Source organism: Mytilus californianus, unplaced genomic scaffold, assembly GCF_021869535.1.
Source record: "Mytilus californianus isolate M0D057914Y unplaced genomic scaffold, xbMytCali1.0.p SCAF_21, whole genome shotgun sequence".
Lineage (NCBI taxonomy): Eukaryota > Metazoa > Mollusca > Bivalvia > Mytilida > Mytilidae > Mytilus > Mytilus californianus.
The window spans coordinates 8,231,162-8,248,733 of NW_026262670.1; the positions used below are offsets into that span (position 1 = coordinate 8,231,162).

The following is a 17,572-nucleotide window of genomic DNA, read 5'->3' on the forward strand; positions in this document are numbered from 1 at the left end:
AACACTCCAGCCTTTCACTTTGAGATAAGTAAAAAGAGTGATAAAAATTAATGCATGCAGCTTCCTCCCACTGCTCCCTCCATTCTTAACAACTCCTTCCCTTGAAATTTAAATAAGAAATAAGATGACTCAAATGTTTGTGTTATTTCGCAAAGGTTCACGTTATAACGCTAACATAGGAAGAAACACAAAAAAATTTGCATGGCGCTAATACTTTTTCGTACAAAACTCTATTAAAGTTGATCTTTTGTTATCGGTTCAATAAACATATATTGCATTGCATTGATTGGTATTGTATTACATACTAGATACCCGTATGTAGAAATGACTTGTCGACAATCGGTAATGTTTATAAAGGAAACGAAAATGGAAATTCTTTTTAACCAAAAAGGTAATTTTAGTTAGTTCTGTTAAATATATATATGTATACTATATATAAAATGACAGTTGTTTTCCATTTGTTTGATGGGTTTGAGCTTTTGATTTTGCCATTCAGTGATTAGGGACTTTCCGATTTGAATTTTCCATGGAGTTCGGTATTTTTGTTATTTTACTTTTCATTATTCAGACAGTAGTATCGTAAAATCTATATTTGTATGTTACATTAAATGACCTTTAGCAGAAGAAAATAATATTGTAGATTTTCGTGAACATGGGCGGGGCATATCAGGGATGCATCTTATGTTGAAAAATATGTTTTTAGTTCTTTTTTTTGTAAATTTTTGACAGCCTACTTTTTGAATATACTCCTCCGTATCTTCCTCCCTTTATGAAAGTCTTGGATCTGCCACTGGTGAAAGATATCATATGTTTCACGTATATATGCCCCCTTTGAGGACCTCATTCTGAAATATAAGAAGACAACTTTTCAAGTTACTATATTACCAATTTTTTTAATTCAATTCATAGTAAACCAAATAGAAAAGCTGGACTTCATAATACAAACTTGCTAAGCCTTGTAAGATGCACATATTTACAAGTTTAAAATAAACTTATAAACAAGTCTTACAGGTTTTTCAATCGTCTTTGTTTATCGCCCCGTAAATGATTTGTCATAGCTATCAGTGCTCTTTCAATGGACAGCTAACAAAGGTAAATCTATTTAAAGGTCCATCTAACAAAGAATTAAACATAACTTCCTTATTCATTGTACACGCAAATGTACCATTGGTTATACCATTTGAATGATCCAGTCATGTGGCCTAGACATAAATTATTTTCCTGAATGTGACCTACCGAATTAGACTTATTACCTGATTTGTACTAACATGAGCAACACGACGGGTGACACATGTGGAGCAGGATCTGCTTACCCTTCCGGGGCTCCCGAGATCACCCCCAGTTTTTTGTGGGGTTCGTGTTGTCTTTAGTTTTCTATGTCGTGTTTTGTGTACTATTATTTGTCTGTTGGTCTTTTTCTTTTTTAGCCATGCATGGCGTTGTCAGTTTGTTTTCAACTTATGAGTTTGAATGTCCCTCTGGTATCTTTCTCCTCTCTTTTATTGATTTATTTTCTCTGCATGACAACACCTACACTAAAACAACAAATAAAACGTTCGACACAAATCATTCGTCTTTTTCTGAGGTATAGTTAAACATTGTTTATTAAACATTATTGAAAAAGTAAACAACATTGACATGACATAGTAGCAGGCGCCTTCCGGAGTGTCATTGAACTTATAGACAGGACATTTTTTTGCCCTCCCCTTTATTTCAAAATCCGTTATTTTTTGTTTTCTTTTAATTTTAATTATTTTTTGTGTTTTTCTGTGTAATACTTCAATAAATTTACTACAAACAACATTTTTTTTTTACGATTAACAATCAATTGCTAGTTTATTATCGACAGCGGTCACTGATAATTTATTTGTATGTTTAAGTATTGCCGATTGACAACCAAATGTCAGATTTTTTTCTTCATTTTGTCTATGTGATCTTCATACTGCAAAGCAAGTCATTTTTTGGTATGCAACATTTTTCGTTTTCTTTCAAGAAAACTGTTCACATGATCATATTTAGTACTAGTACATTGGACAATTCAGAATCATTTTATATCTTTAAAGGGGTGGATGTATTTTTCTGAGGGATATCAAACTGAGTCATTTCTTAGCCCCGATTGGCTAATAATATACCTCTGAAGTGTGCCCATTTTAGTTTCTGATGGTTTTTTGTTGTCTTAATATGTAAAGTTGAGGAATTGCTGGCACAATTTGGCATTTGAGGGGTTTAAAACAAGGCATGTGAGAGATTGAAATGTGCCTGAAATTTTTCTTAGGGGGTCTTTGACAAGGTATAATCACCCCGGCTTTTCATATATTCAACGGAAAGTCCCATTACGAATTGTAAAAGGAAAATATATATCCCCATTCAAATCAAATGCATTGATCGTCAAAAAAAAGGGAGATTCCAACCCCCGGGCCGGAAACCCCCCCCCCCCCCCGGATCTGCCACTGACTTGAACTGTTGACGTCAGACAACAATCACGTTACCTTTGTGGCGCTAGACATTTTCTATTGTCACGTCAAAATTTTTACGGGAATATGATGTCCAGTAATGACGGACAAAAAGCGATAAGGTGTATTAGAGCGGAACTTTTTTTAACGATTTTTTGTTAAAAAAATCATTTAAATCGTGAGAAACAATGAGAAACTTTTTGAAGATCAAAGTGCAGCGTACGTCCTCTACGTATCTCTGGATCAACCGGTACGACTGGAACCTGTCTGCTAGTCCCAGCTGTCTGAATTATAATTTTATCATAAAAAATTCCGGAAACAAGTCTTGAAACGAGTTGTATATTATGCGTATATAGATAGTTTCCCGCCGCCTGTCAAAGTATGTTTCCTGTTACGATTGTGAAAGGAAAGGGTAAAAATAGACGGTTTTTGTCGATTATACTCAAAGATGCATATACAATATGTTGTGAATACACAAAGAAGTATGTTAAAATAAAACGTGCCAAGTTGAAATGTTGGTCCCAGGTGGTCCAGTGAAATATAATATCATTGACAACCCTGGGTAGGTGTACTCCAGCAACAAAAGCCACAGCTTACTCCACGTTAGTAAGACCAACTCTGCAATATGCTTCCCCAGTATGGGATCCTCACCAAATTACCATCATACGTGACATAGAGCAGGTACAGAGACGAGCAGCTCGATTTGATTATAGTTGCTACCATGACAACTATCCTCCTGGAGAGGGGTTCTTATTGTCGAGTTGCAAGTTGCGAGTTACAAAGTCGAGTTGTAAGTTACGAAAGTCGAGTTGTGAGTTACGAAAGTCGAGTTGCGTCCGTCATCCGAGTTATGAAGGTCAAGTTGCGAGTTACGAAGGTCGAGTTGCGAGTTACAAATAGATTATGTTTCTCTTATTTCTTAAGAATTATATTTATATAAACGGTAGTATATGTAAATGTTCATGTCGTCTGATTTTTTAAACAGAACTTTCCGGTTTACTTTGCATTTAATAATCAAAGCATACATGTACCTGAACTTAGTTATACACTGCATGAGGAAGGGTCCTGGTATTTTTTGTATGATTAACCCGTTTTTTCAGGAGAAGTTACATATTCCAAAACTTGGTCTTTTGTCTCTTTTACAAAAGTATATTTGACAGCTACATATATAGAATAAAGAATGGAAATGGGGAATGTGTCAAAGAGACAACCCAACCAAAATATACAAGTCAACCCAAGGCCACCAGGTATCAGGTCCGTTAGCGCCCAATACACTTTCGCACCCTACACGTTCCAGGGGTTAAAAAATTTTGTTACAGCTCACTAGCCCAGGACTTATTGGTAGCCGGATTTTACTAGCCCTGTTGAAAGAGCTGCTATCCCATCAAAACTACCTGCTAGCCTGAGTATACCTTACAAATTCAGAGTTTGCTGCATAATACAAAGTGGGTGTCCCTTGTTTTGAAAGCGGCATTATACACGGTATTTAATAAAATAAATCAAATATATGTTTGTTTTATTAATTATGACAAGGATCTTTAGACATCTCTTTGGATTTCTGTTGTACTATGGGTTGTTCAATATTTTCGGCCACAGAAAACATGTTCATTGGTACTGTCATGTGAAACCAGTGGTTCAATTCAGATATATTTGTTGTTCCCACATACAAAGCAGACTTTATTAGCGTGATCGGAAAAATAACGGCAATATTTACAAAACATCGTCTCTGGTTTATCATCAGCAACAGACGACCTTGACCAAGGGAATCTTTCTGTTCATGACACTTTAAATGTTCTTTACTGCTTTTCCAGGGCGTATTTGGCATTTTTTTTGGGATGAATTTTCAGCCTCATTACCCTCTTCATCTACCGTTTTTCGTCTTGAAACTGACGAAGTTCCTGGGGTGCCCGTACTAAAATATTTAGAAATATTTTGTTGCATTGTTTCGTGCTCAACAGCTGTCCGACAAGACAGGTCAACATCGATCAATGCATCATACCGCCCCCAGTACCGTTAATTGTAAATCTCGAAATAAGCAATGTCCACCAAGAGTTAGTTGTATTATTTTTAAAACATGTACAGAATCAGTTAAAATTCTAACCCGACTAATCCAGTCGTTATACTCGACTCACTATCGATCGCTTTCTCGAGAGGACACTGACTCATAGAGGGCGCTGAATCATTCGAGTTATTGAAATTCTTGGAATCCAGGATGACGTAATTGAATCTGATTGGCGAAGATAGAATAGTGATGAAGGGATTTTCCGCTTTCTATTTTGGAAACTCCAAGAATTTTTTGTTGCTAGTCCGTCGGGCATATTAGGTTAAAAGTTTTGATTGCCTGTGGCGTAAATACTGTAGTCCCGGGGGTCTGGCTAGTGGATTTTTTAACCCCTGCGTTCGCACCCCACACGTTCGCCCCTTAGGTCTGTTCGCACCCTACACGTTCGCACCCAATTTTTATTTAAATTCAAGTTGAATTATTAGTTTTTGGAAAGTTTGTTATAGCTTGCTATAGCAATAAACTTTCCTAAGGCATTGACCTCAAACCGGAAGTTGGATAGACCATCTTACTATAGGATGTGTGTTCTACTCCTAGATACAATGTAGTACTAGTGTTTGAATACTAATTCTAGGAAGATGCTTTTGAAATTTTGATTTTGATTAGCTTACAGCTTGAATAAAAATGGACTGAATGTTCATCGATAATTCAGATGAACTCAACTTCATTTTTAGGTCACCTAGCCCGAAGGGCCAAGTGAGCTTTTCTCATCACTTGGCGTCCGTCGTCGTTAGCTTTTTACAAAAATCTTCTCCTCTGAAACCACTAGGCCAAATTTTACCAAACTTGGCCACAATCATCATTAGGTATCTAGTTTAAAAAATGTGTCCCAGCTCGCCAACCATTCAAGATGGCCGCCATGACTAAAAATAGAACATAGGGGTAAAATGTAGATTTTGGCTTATATCTCTGAAACCAAAGCATTTAGAGTAAATCTGACATAGGGTAAAACTGATTATGAGGTCAAAATCTATTTGCCCTGATATTTTCAGACAAATCTGACAACCTGTTGTTGGGTTGCTGCCCCTGAATTGGTAATTTTAAGGAAATTTTGCAGTTTTTGGTTATTATCTTGAATATTATTATAGATAGAGATAAACTGTAAACAGCAATAATGTTCAGCAAAGTAAGATCTACAAATAAGTTGTCATGACCAAAATTGTCAGTCGACCCCTTTAGGAGTTATTGCCCTTAATAGTCAATTTTTAACAATTTTTCGTAAATTTTTGTAATCTTTTACAAAAAACTTCTTCTCTGAAACTACTTAGACAAATTTAACCATACTTGGCCATAATCATTATTAGGGTATCTAGTTTAAAAATTTTGTCTGATGACCCCGCCTTCCAACCATCATGGCCGACTTGGTTAAAAATAGAACATAGGGGTAAAATGCAGTTTTTGGTTTATATCTCTGAAACTAAAGCATTTAGAGCAAATCTGACAGGTGGCAAAAATGTTCATCAGATTTAGATTTATCTGCCCTGAAATTTTCAGATGAATCTGACAACATGTTGTTGGGTTGCTGCCCCTGAGTTGGTAATTTTACAAAAATTTTGCAGTTTTTTGTTATTATCTTAGATATCATTATAATATCTAATATCTAATACTATTAATTATGATTTTAACCTTATTTTACATGATTTCCAAAGCATCAGTAATTACAGGTGAGCGACACAGGCTCTTGAGAGCCTCTAGTTAGCTCACCTGGCCCAAAGGTCCAAGTGAGCTTTTCTCATCACTTTTCTCATCACTTGGCGTCCGTCGTCCGTCGTTGTCGTTAACTTTTTACATTTTGAACTTCTTCTAGAGAACCACTGAATGGAATGAAACCAAACACGGCATGAATGTTCGTTATGAGGTGCTGACCAAGTGTTGTTACTTTGTAGCCGATCCATCATTCAAGATGGCTGCCAGCGGGGGACTTAGTTTAGCATAGGACCCTATGGGAAATGCATACAAATGACTTCTTTTAGAGAACCACTGAATGGAATGTAACAAAACATAGCATAAATGTTCCTTACAAGGTGCTGACCAAGTGTTGTTACTTTGTAGCCGTTCCATCATCCAAAATGGCCGCCAGCGAGGGACTTAGATTAACATAGGACCCTATGGGAAATGCATACAAATGACTTCTTTTAGAGAACCACTGAATGGAATGAAACAAAACATAGCATGAATGTTCATAAGGAGGTGCTGACCAAGTGTTGTTACTTTGTAGCCGATCCATTATCCAAAATGGCCACCAGCGAGGGACTAAGTTTAACATAGGACCCTAAGGGAAATACATACAAATGTCTTCTTTTAGAGAACCACTGAATGGAATGAAATCAAATATGGCATGAATGTTCCTTATGAGATGCTGACCAAGTGTTGTTAATTTGCAGTTGGTCCATCATCCAAGATGGCCGCCAGCTGGGGACTTAGTTTAACATAGGACCCTATGGGAAATACATACAAATGTCTTCTTTTAGAGAACCAGTGAATGGAATGAAACCAAACATGGCATGAATGTTCCTTATGAGGTGCTGACCAAGTGTTGTTACTTTGCAGCCGATCCATTATCCAAGATGGCCGCCAGTGGTTGACTTAGTTTAACATAGGACCCTATGGGAAATACATACAAATGTCTTCTTTTAGAGAACCACTGAATGGAATGAAACCGAACACGGCATGAATGTTCCTTATGAGGTGGTGACCAAATGTTTTTACTTTGCAGTTGGTCCATCATCCAAGATGGCCGCCAGCGGGTGACTTAGTTTAACATAGGACCCTATGGGAAATACATAAAAATGTCTTCTTTTAGAGAACCACTGAATGGAATGGAACCAAACATGGCATGAATGTTCCTTATGAAGTGTTGATCAAGTGTTGTTGCTTTGCAGTCAAGCCATCATCCAAGATGGCCGCCAGCAGGGGGACTTAGTTAAACATAGGACCCTATGGGAAATACATACAAATGTCTTCTTTTAGAGAACCACTGAATGGAATGGAACCAAACATGGCATGAATGTTCCTTACGAGGTGTTGACCAAGTGTTGTTTCTTTGCAGCCGATCCATCATCCAAGATGGCTGCTAGCGGGTGACTTAGTTTAACATAGGACCTTATGGGAAATAACAAATGTCTTCTTTTAGAGAACCACTGAATTGAATGAAACCAAACATGGCATGAATGTTCCTTATGAGGTGCTGACCAAGTGTTGTTATTTTGCAGTCAGTCCATAATCCAAGATGGCCGCCAGGGGGGGACTTAGTTTAACATAGGACCCTAAGGGAAATACATACAAATGTCTTCTTTTAGAGTACCACTGAATGGAATGAAACCAAACTTGGCATGAATGTTCCTTATGAGGTGCTGACCAATTGTTGCTACTTTGTTGCCGATTTACTGTTCAAGATGGCCACCAGGATATTTTATTAAATAACGAACCAATATTAAACCAAATTTGGCTTCAATCATTATTTGGGTATCTGTTATGATTTTTATCTATCTTTACATGATTTCTAAAACCAAAGTAGAGTCAGGTGAGCAACACAGGCTCTTGACAGCCTCTAGTGAAAATGGCTATCACAAACACTACTTCACGGATCTGCGCTGTGCAGAAAATAAAATCAATACACATCTACCAGTTTCTACGTTATGTTTTATCGGTTTTCCCCAGACATGCGTGAGATCCATATATGTGTGCCTCCCGACGGTAGTACAATAATCCTAGTTTCAGGGGTTTCCTCCCCCTCCAGTTGAAGAGAAAATAAATACTGTGTTTAAAATATTTCATGAATGCACATTTTGCGACGATTTTTTTTACTACGATTTTTACAAATGTTTATAAAAGACGTAAAAGCACGAGTGTATCGAAAGTATCCTGGTATCTCATCTCGGCCCACAACACATTCGGACTATAACAACCTCGGCCTATTACATAATTGGCCTCACAAAATCGGACTATAACAAAATTCGTATCTATACTTTTTGTTATTAAGTCTCCCAAACAAAGTGTTTGCTCAGTTCTTATTATTTTTCTTCTTTGGGTCTATTTAGGGGTATATTGAGGGCCTACAGAAGGAAGGGTTTTACTATAGAACCCTATGGGATTTATTTTTTTTAAATTTTCAAATGGCTATAACTTGAAAACAGTAAGTGATAGACACACGCGGTCTTCAGTAATGATCACAGGACAATAAAACAAATCAAATAAAATTTAGATTGAGTCCCTGGGGTCACCTCACCCCCTTCTGTTTGAGAACTTGTAAACGGTCGAGATCCCCACCCCTAAACGATATATATTCATGTATGGGACAATAATACAAATTAAATGAAATATAGTGGGAGTCCTTCTGGGTCACCCCACCCCCTCCTGTTTGAGAACTTGTAAACAGTGGAGATCCCCACCCAGAAACCATATATATTCTTGCGTGGGAAATAAAACAAATCAAATGAAATAAAGGGGAAGTCTCTGGGGGAGACTCCCCACCCCCTCCTGTTTGAGAACTTGTTAACGGTCGAGATCCCAACCCAAAACATGATTAAGATTTATTCAACACAAACAAATATTGTCAGAATCTCACTTTATTTTGAAAAGATGAACAAAAAAAATATTTACAGCAATACACTTACCATGCTTACCAAAACTCGATTACAAAATTATTAAACACAAAACCAATAAAAAGGGTGCGAACTGTCTGGGTGCGAAAGTGAAAGGGGGCGAACGTGAATGGGCGTGAACATGTTTTTGGGCGAACGGACCCGGATTTGGGCCACCAATGGGTATTCAACACAGCGAGAAATCCCACACCAGAGGCAGACCCCGGAACACATTGTAACTAGATCAAGAAAAAATGACGCCATTCTATGCTCCGAAACATATAGCTGAACCAAAATTAAAAAAATATACAAGACAAACAAAGGCTAGAGGTTCCTGACTTAGGACAGACGCAAAAAGGCGGCGGGGTTAGACAGGTTTTATGAGGGCTCAACCTTCCCTCTTCACCTCTAGCCAATGTAGACATATAACTTAAACGTCCACAATTTTGAGTGTCACTGCCAAAGAATAAATTTTGGGGTCCCTAACAAATATTGCCTCTGCAGCTGCCCTAAAGAGCCCACTCCTAACGAAATCTGCAGAAGGGGTCTTTTACATATATGTACTATAATTTAGTTGCTATCTCCCTTTATGTTTAATATAAGTTGCTAGCTATGAAATTTAATAATAAACTACTATTTCAAAAGGCGATCTGCTTCTTCAGAAAATAACCATACTTTATATATGTCTACATTGGCTAGAGTTGAAGAGGGAAGGTTGAGCGCTTATAAAACCTGTCTAACCCCGCCGCCTTTTTGCGTCTGTCCTAAGTCAGGAACCTCTAGCCTTTGACACATTCCCCATTTCCATATCAATTTTATTTGCGTACTGATTATGTAAGCAATCCATTCATTTTTTTTTACACGAGACTCAGATGAAGTCCAAACACCAAAAAGAATCAACGATACTGTATACAATTTTATAAGCAATCATCATTCAAAAATGTTAAAGAGGTACACCAAAAAATTAAAATAGTTTTCCCCATTTTCATGCAAATCTAATTTCGTTACTCACAACTCGACTTTCGTAACTAGCAACTTGACCTCAGTAACTCGCAACTCGACTTTCGTAACTCGCAACTCAACTTTCATAACCCGCAACTCGACGTTTGTAACTTGATACTCGACAACAAGTGAATCTCCCTCCTGGATGTTTTACAAAGTTACTGGACCAACTTCAATGGGAATCACTGCAGCACAGACGATGGAAACAGTCTTGTGCTGTGTTACAAGACTCAACACCAGTTGGTTGCCATTGACAGGTCAGGAATAACCACCATTTGGTGGATTATACCTCAATTGAGGTATAATCCACCAATTGTCATTATTGACATATAATGGTATAATTGTTTTTCAAAGCAAATTATTCAACCAAAATGGAGCATTGTTTTCTTAAAACCATATTATTGTATGAAAACATGTCAAACATTCCTAGTTTAGTATAGCATTTGTATAGTGACATAACATATTGCATTTAATCAACAATTGTATTTGCAGTTTCTTCTATTGTTATCTTGTCAATTCTTGATTGGCAAATTTATCACTAATCACCTGTCAGTGGACATCAATACTGTCTGCAGTCATGTGATTATGAGTACAACTCCACAGGTGAATGGAGCTCTTTGTTAATACTTGACTTTCATTATTAAGAGTCAATCATGGTCAATAGTACAGATGTTTCAACAAAAGAATTGTTGTACACATGCATTCTCAAGAGATGCAGCAGCCTTTGACAAAACTGAAACTTTCGGAGAACTCAATAATGGTCATAAAATAGGTTGTAAGTTGCAAAATGATGCTCCTATCTCACACTAGCATTTTATAACAAATAAACTTGCATTATACGTCAATTGGTCTATACCAATATATGTCAATTGGTAGATTATACGTCAATTGAGGTATAATCCACCAATTGGTGGTTATTCTTGAACTGATTGATCCAGCCAAATATTACACATCAGGTGACAGTAGGACCAGAAGCAACCACAAATTTAGACAAACTAGAGTGAAGAAGGATGTCTTCTATCACTCATTCTTCCCAAGAACAACTAGAAAGTGGAATCAGAGCTCCAGATAAGCTGCGTATTTGCGTGATCACGCAATAAAAATAATTAAAAACCCAATGCAATTGACCATTGCAGCGTTCTAAAACCCAATACATTAAAAAAAAAACCTATTATATGCCAAACCATGAGTTCTTTACGCTTTTATTCGCTATCGTTTGCGTTATTTACCCTTATCTTTTACATAGTCGTGCGTAAATCTACTTTTATAATATTTATAATTGGAAATGTCCTTTCGCACGTGTTGATGAAAACATTTCGATCTTCTCTGCGTTTATCCAATTAGGGTTTGTCAAGTTGTTATAATCTTTTCGAATTGCTCGGGTTTTATCATAACACACAATGAATTAAAACGAAAGTAAATGTCCGGTAAAAGTATTGAATGGTTTCAGCTTCTTTTTGATAGCTGAGGGATTACTATGATGATAACAAGACTCAGCTAGTGTTTTTATGAAGAGTCCATTGAACGCACGGGCGTGTTTGCGTGCCTTTACGAGAACATTGTTAAAACAAACACGGGGTTTCGTCAATAAACTCAGCATGCTCAGTTGGAACAATGTAAGGCCAAATTAATTATGACATCATATGTAGCTGGAAAGCATCGGAACCAAAAGTTCTAATAACAATTATAAGGAAAAACTTAACCCAGATTTATTTAAATTAAAATAAACAAAAACATTCAAGTATAATTGAATATATATTATTTTGTCATTTTAGTAGACCGAATTATCTGTCGTTCAAAAGCTTTTTTTTTGATGGTGCTTTTGTGACAAAACATAATTCGGTCTATTATTTTAGTTGATGAGTGAACACACATATCCGTTTTTACGTCAATGTAGCTTGGTCCTTTCTTTGGTTTTGGTCTAATTGTATGCTTAAGATAGTTGTCTAATTGGCAAGTGCAGTGAAATATTGTCATTTAATTAATTGATGTTGCCGGATTATTTGTAAATTTAAAATGAATCATTAAACCACCCTATCATGAACCTGGTCAAGGTTTTTGGGGGTATGTCTTCAATCTGGGAACTACTTTTTTTTAAGTAGTTCTGGCAATTAGGTGGTAGGAGTGGCAACACTATCTTACAGCACCTTATGTTCACATATAATATTACAAAAAAATCTAAACACGTAGCTATACCTACTCCAACTAAACTGTAGCGGTGATCATATGTGATCTAGAAAGGTAATTAGTTACTGCCCAACTAGTGACACCAGCTGCAGTTTATATAAGTTGTGAGAAAATACAAAACTGGCAGAACGGTTAAAACCGGACACAAATTCAACCTACAATTGCTCGTCAGTGTATAAACCAAATAAAACAGCTATCGCATATACAAAGAAAGAAACATATTTAAGATGGATGAACATCTCGGTTTGATAAAATGCGATTATAAAATATCTAAATATTCAATATTGTGTTGATGAAAAAACCCAATACATTAAGGGGCTTGGTGGTGAAAAACCCAATTTGATATTTGCTTGAGGGGTGAATTGGAATTGATGATGCAATTAAAAAACTTTATCACTCAATTACATTAAAAAATGGTGGGTAAAAACCCCAATTTGTGAATTCTTATCTGGAGCTCTGAGTGGAATAAACTTCCCGAATCTGTAGTGGAGTCCTGATCGCTAGAGGACTTCAGGGCCAGAGTGAATACCATCTCCTGGACCCAGCCTCATCTGAAATAGACAGCAAGATTACCTAGTTGTAATTAAGCTTATTATTTTATTGTAAATACCATCCAGTTTACCTGGACTTTTATTTTTGGCCAGAGGAGTGGCCTCCTGTCTGTTTGAGATGCGACCAAGTCAATTACACTCAACTACTGAGTTCGACTCGTAACCGGAAAGAAGAAGAAGAAGAACCCAATAGGGTCTCACACGTGACGGTCGGTACAGATACATGTAACGTGAGAGTTCACAAATTGCACAGAGTATCAATGGCACTGGCTACAATTACCTTGAAACCAGCGACATATAATACTGTTGAAACGTAACAATAACAAAAAAATTTACTGGATGTGCTGAAGCTGCCATTGAAAAACAATGAATAATATAAAAGAAAAACAAAGGATATGTGGTATCCTGATTCCATTTACTGTGGATTCATTATTATTCGTTGGATACCAATTTTTGTTAACCACAAAATTAAAAGTTCAATGAATGGCAAATTTACTATAGGCTTGTATGCAAACATTGTCAAAAACCATGAAATTAAATATCCACGAACATGTAAGTTTTCCTTAATCCACAAAAATTGGTACCCACGAAAATAAATGAATCCACAGTGTGACACAAAATCAGTACATGCACAGCAAAAAATCACACAGGAAATGCAAAGGAACAGTGATTTTATTGCTGTTCTTCATCTCAAAGTCACAGTGAGGCCTTCAACACGTAATGTTGTATAATATATATGCAATATTGTATCATTGAATTGTTTATGAATAAAAATTTTCCAGTTGTATATTAATGTACATTTTACATGTTTTATTATTTGAGATTTCAGAGGTGAAATTCAATAAGGGGTTAGAATTGCTTGCCACAAAAAAACATTCTTTAATTTCATTTGATGTTCCATTCATAATCATGATAATTATGAATCAATTGTTAGGCCTAAAAAAAAATTGTTTGGTAAGGGGAATCAGACCCTACCTAAAAAAAACCTGCAGACCCTTAAATTTTTTAGCATTGTGCAATAACTATTGTCATAGGGTCATCCTAGAGTACCATCAATGTCGGAATACATGCTAACAAAAAAAAATAAATAACCCCGCCTAAATTTTGGACATGTTACTCGAACCAAACAATTTTTTTGTTTAGGCCTCACTGAATCTGCATTTATTTTTTTGTGTGTCGAAAAAGGAAACTATTTTAGTCTTGCCTTGACGGAGTCAAAAAGCGAGACATAGGTATGCTGTTTCCAGCGTCGTCGTCAACAATGTATTAGTTTGTGATTAGGTCTAGTTTAAGGTGAACCAGTAGTGGTTGGTCAATGATATTTGGTATGCAGTTGTATTAGCACTGGCACATCTCATTTCCATGGAGATTATTTGGCCCTGCCCCCTCAGTCATAGTCTATTGACTTTGAAACTTTTGCTTAGTTTACATATATTAGTTTGTGATTAGGTCAGTTTATGGGGAACCACTAGTGGTAAGTCAACAATATTTGGTATGCAGTTGTATAAGCATTGGCATATCTCATTTCCATGGAGATTATTTGGCTCCGCCCCCTCAGTCATGGTTTATTGACTTTAAAACTTTTGCTTAGTTTACATGTATTAGTTTGTGATTAGGTCAGTTCAAGGGGAACCACTAGTGGTAAGTCAATGATATTTGGTATGCAATTGTATAACATTGGCATATCTCATTTCCATGGAGAATATTTGGTCCCTCCCCCGCAGTCATGGTCTATTGACTTTGAAACTTTTGATTAGTTTACATGTATTAGTTTGTGATTAGGTCAGTTCAAGGGGAATCATTAGTGGTAAGTCAATGATATTTGGTATGCAATTGTATAAGCATTAGCACATCTCATTTCCATGGAGAATATTTGGTCCCGCCCCTCAGTCATGGTCTATTGACTTTGAAACTTTTGCTTAGTTTACAGGTATTAGTTTGTGATTAGATTAGTTTAAGATGAACTGCTAATGTTAAGTCAATGATATTTGGTATGCAAATTTATTGGCATTTGCAAGCCTCGTTTCCATGAAGATTATATAGCCCCACCCCCTCATCATGGTTCATTGACTTTGAAACTTTTACATAGTTTACAAGTCAATGTTTGTGTTTAGGTTTGTTGAAAGTGAACGACTTATGATAAGTCTATGGTATTTGCAGGGGCGGATTCAGGCGGGGGCGTCGCTGGCGTGTGTCCCCCCTAAAATTTGCAAAGCATGTGTTGTCCTCAGCTTAATAAAGAATATTTCAATAATTTTACCTCCAAAAAATATTCGACTCGCTCCACTCTGCGAAAATATAAGTTGCGCCCCCCCCCTCCCCAACCTAAAATCCTGGATCCGCCCCTGATTTAGTATGCAGTTGTATTAGCATTGGCCCATCTCATTTCCATGGAGATTGTTTTGCCATGTCCCTTCAGTCATGGTTTCTTAGACTTTGAATATTTGCATAACTTACATGTTAAAGTATCGTTATTTTAATTTCAACATTTGCATTATCAAAAGTACAAAAAGGCAAGACATAGCTATGTGTTAACAGTTTATTTTAATGTTTCAAACATAAGTGTGTCGAAGATTTCTGGTGAAGGAACTGCACCAATAATTTTGCCATCACTTCGGGACCTTCTCCGCCATCATCTTGTCTGTCGTCAAAAAACTAAAAAATCTTCTCACCTAAAACTACTGGGCCAAATACATAAGTGTGTCGAAGATTTCTGGTGAAGGAACTGCACCAATAATTTTGCCATCACTTCGGGACCTTCTCCGCCATCATCTTGTCTGTCGTCAAAAAACTAAAAAATCTTCTCACCTAAAACTACTGGGCCAAATGTTATCAAAATTTACCTGAATGTTCCTAAGGGCAGATCTACATTTGTAGTTTAAAAACTGTATCTGTTGATTTGATCCATTAACAAACATGGCTGATGATGCTAAAAATAGAACATTGGGATAATATGCAGTTTTTGGCTTTTATTTCTAAAACTAAAGCAGATAGAGCAAATCTTCCTATCTCGTTCAAAATTTTCAAAAAATTGGACAACACATATTGCCCCTGAAATGACAATTTTTAGTAAATTTTGAAAGTTTTTGCTTTATACATGTATCTCAAAAAAACTAAAGCAGTTAAAGCAAATTTGACAATTTGGAGGTCTTGGAAACGACCAAATAAGATCTACAAATCATCAACTTAGACTGAATAGTCAAATGACCCCTTACAGGAATTGTATTCTATAAATGATGCAGTATCTCTAGAGAAAAACATTCAAATGTATTTTTCAGGTCATTAATGTCATACATGTAGGTTGTAAATCTATGACCTCATAAATATGCATGATATAAACACACAGCAAAAGAACAGTGCTTTTATTGTTGTTCTTCATCTCAAAGTCACAGTGAGGCCTTCAACACGGAATGTTGTATAATATGTATGCAGTATTGTATCATTGAATTGTTTATTAAGAAAATCAACTTAAACGACCTCATAAATCACTTGGCCGAATCCAGAATTAAAAATCTAGGATATTAATAATGTGCAGAATGACACTGGGCTTTTAGCATACCCGATGAAGGGAGTAAGTTGATGTGTTATATGAATTAAAAGACAAAAAAATATCATCAGTACAAGACCTACAAAATGCTACTTACCCGATAAGATCTACAAACAGGCAAAACTAACCATCATAACTGATTGCAATAAAGAAAAAAGAAAAAAATCAAAATGGCATATTTTTTTACCAGGTGAGCGATTGCTGCTCACGAGAGGCTCTTGTTATTTGTTGATATATCTTCCCATCAAATTATGGTGTTACTACACTACACATGCTCATTTTTTCACTTTTGTACACATTTATATCATTCATTTTGTGTTGCAGAATACTAGTATACATGTTCATCCAGTCTTGCAAAAACTATTTATTCTCAGCTCTTATAGGCCAGGATATTCATTTTGAAAATCCTCCTCCCCTTCTTACCTGCCCCCCCCCCCCTCCCCCCCCCCCCCCTAAAAAAAATGAAATGATTGTCCCCTAATACCAATGAGACAACTATTCACAAGAGGCCAAAAAGTGTAGATTTTATCAACATACATCATACGGCCTCCAACAATGAACCAAACCCTTATCCCTGTTGGGATTCTGTGTCTGGAGCAATTTTGTTATTTGGCTACCTTCAGATAATCATTCCGTACAGAGAATCTGAAATGGGGTTTAGTGTAAATCCCGTACCACAAGCTATAAAAGCCAGACATAAGAAAATGTAACACAATTCACATAAGAAAACCCAACATCATGATTTATTGTTTTTTATGATGAGTTTTAACAGATGTAGAAGACATTGACTGGTGGAGCATTGACTTTTGATTCGTCAAAATTGTCATATGCTTATTCAACCAGTGCACTCAACACAGCAGCTTGAGGAAGATTTGTAAATAAAAAAACTGTAACGTAAGGCATTCTTGAGATAAATCTGAGGAGTTTAGACTGGAAAGGAATTGATCAACCGTGATATGTTTATTGTCTTTCAGGTAAACATACCACATTTGTAGCCAGGAAGTGAGATGTAGACAAAGTTCCCCCTTTGTGGAAAACAATATAATTAACCCCTTATAAAGTGGAAATTCAGAATAAATTTTTTTATTAACGTTCCAGCAATGACCAAGATAACTCCCATTAGAGAAAAGTTTGGCTAATAACAGGCTTTAATGTACCAAGTCGGGAATATGAAAGTTGTTTTCCAT

At 36.5% G+C, this 17,572-nt stretch overlaps 1 long non-coding RNA gene across 1 annotated transcript in view; it reads left to right on the forward strand.

Moving 5' to 3' along the window:
• Positions 1-309: 309 nt before the first annotated feature.
• LOC127731882 (uncharacterized) overlaps positions 310-17,572 on the forward strand; it is a 70,808-nt gene continuing 53,545 nt past the window's right edge. The window contains exon 1 of the long non-coding RNA XR_007995880.1: positions 310-391. This is a non-coding gene — a long non-coding RNA (uncharacterized LOC127731882). The remainder of the gene's footprint in view (positions 392-17,572) is intronic.